Here is a 2,500-nt window from a genome sequence, read left to right on the forward strand (position 1 = left end):
AGCCATGGCCGGAGCCTCGCCCCGAGCCGCGGGCCGTGGGCCGACAAAGGTGAGCCGGGGTTCGAACGCCCGAGCGGTGGGCCTTGGGATCTGCTACGAGCCCAAAAAGGAAGTGCTTGACCCGAGTCCGATGACCCAAGGGAGGCAGGACGATAGTCTTGAGCCATGGCCGGAGCCTCGCCCTGAGCCTGACCCGTGAGCCACGAATCAAAAGCCGTGAGCCGCGGGCCGCGGGCCGTGGGCCACGAGACTCAAAAATGTTCTTGAAGGTATATATAAACAATACAAGTCATAAAAAAGACAATATGTTGCAAACAAAGGTGAGTTTTGGTCCATGGAAAAACTAGTATAACTTAACTCTCATTTGGGTGTCCCCTAGGGTCACAAGGGAAAAATCTCTTTATCTATTATAGGGGGAAGGTTATAGTTGAGGGTTGGGGCCCAAGGTGCCATCGACTGGGCATGTGGTAGGCATGGAGCCATGGCCGGAGCCTCGCCCCCGACCCGACCCGCGGGCCGTGACCCCGCGGGCCGACCCGTGGGCCGAGGAAGGGAACGCTCGACTCGTGAGACGTGGGCATTGCTACGAGATCAAGAACGATATGCTTGGCCCGAGTGAGCCGGGGGATCTTGAAAAATCCACCCTTCTAATCTAATGATACACACGCACGCGCGCGCGCTAGGCGCTAAGGCGCTAAGGCACTTAAGCACTTAAGCACTTTAGCACTTAAGCACTTGAGCACCTTGAGCACCTGAGCACCTATATGGATGGTTATAATATAATGTGAGCTCTCAAGGTGCTGTGAAGGTTTTCGGGCCATGCGGTACGAAAGACGCTATGGCCCATGGGAAAGAAGGTGGTAGCATAGAGCCTCACCCCGAGCCGTGAGCCATGAGACCCCCCCCTTGTGATTATGGCTTGTAAGGGAGTTCATTGCAACGTGATCGAAAACATCATTCAAACTTAATATCAATGATTCTCATTACTATGGTTTGTAAGGGAGATTGTGGTATAGGAGCAATGTGGTAGCCTTGAGCCATGGCCGGAGCCTCGCCCCGAGCCCCGAGCCAAGAATGAGCCATGAGACCCCCCTAATGATTATGGCTTTTAAGGGAGTTCGTTGCAAGGTGATCAAAAACATCATTCAAACTTAATACCAATGATTCTCATTACTATGGTTTGTAAGGGAGATTGTGGTAAAGGAGTTCAATGTAAGTTGATAAAAAATACTCCCTTTTAGCCTCTTATATCATTCAAAAATTTATTTTTACCCATTTTTGAAAATAATATCAATGACTCTCACTCATAATATCTTTCCAACAAGCCTCCCATTTTTTCAAGATTTTTACAATTTTTTATCCATTTTTCACTATTTTTCACCAATTTAACGGAAAAAAAAAAAAATAAAATATTTTTTTAATGAAATTAATATTTTTAACTAAACCAATCTATTTGTATATTTTTTCTCAAGTGTCTCCTAATTTTTCATGATCTATTGACACTTTTTACTATTTTTTATTATTTTTCCCTTTATTTCACCAATTTAACGGAAAAAAAAAATAAAATACTTTTTTTAATGAAAAAAATTTTTTTAACTAAACCAATGTCTTTATATATATTTTCTCAAGTGTCTCCTAATTTTTCATGATTTATTGACACTATTTACTATTTTTTATTAATTTCGCGTTTTTCGGCCTTATTTAATTAAAATAAAATACTTACAAGTTTTTTTTTTTCAAAATTTCAGCTTCTAAAATTTCTTTAATATATGTTCCAACAATACAAGTCATAAAAATGACATTATGTTACAAATAAAGGTGAGTTTTGGTCCATGGAAAAACTAGTATAACTTAACTTGCATTTGGGTGTCCCCTAGGGTCACAAGGGAAAAATCTCTTTATCTATTATAGGGGGAAAGAGTTTGGGAGCCTTGGGCTGGCATGGCCAGCACCCCCTCGCCCAGGCATGGGCGTTATGCGTGTGAGGGGTGACTACCCTCCATCACGTTGAATGCCATCCCGTGGGCCATCGCCGGCGATCGGTTTTTTCCGGTGGCTGGTCGGCCCTACCAGACGATGAGTGGGCCCTTCCTAGTCAGCTTGGCCTACGGTGATTCGTCTGGGGGAACGTCCCTTCGGTTGCTCCCAATGCCCCTTTCGGTTGACGGTTGACGGTTGACGGTATGCTTGAGGCCTAAGGAAATGCTGCGTCTTGTGATCCCCGACTACCCGCTCAGGCGGCACGACGGGTTTTCTTGACGTGGTTCAGTACGCGGGCTGATTCGTGTTGGTGTGGGAATGTGTTTCCCCTTCGGTTGCTGGTCCCTTCGGTTGAGATACGCTTGATGCCTAAGGAAAGGTTACGGGCCACGGAAGGACGTGACTTAGTACGCGGGCTGATTCGTGTCAATGGTCCCTTCGGTTGCCGGTCCCTTCGGTTGAGATACGCTTGAGGCCTAAGGAAAGGTTGCGGGCCACGGAAGGACGTGACTTAGTACGC

This window comes from Amaranthus tricolor, chromosome 8, assembly GCF_026212465.1.
Source record: "Amaranthus tricolor cultivar Red isolate AtriRed21 chromosome 8, ASM2621246v1, whole genome shotgun sequence".
Classification (NCBI taxonomy): domain Eukaryota; kingdom Viridiplantae; phylum Streptophyta; class Magnoliopsida; order Caryophyllales; family Amaranthaceae; genus Amaranthus; species Amaranthus tricolor.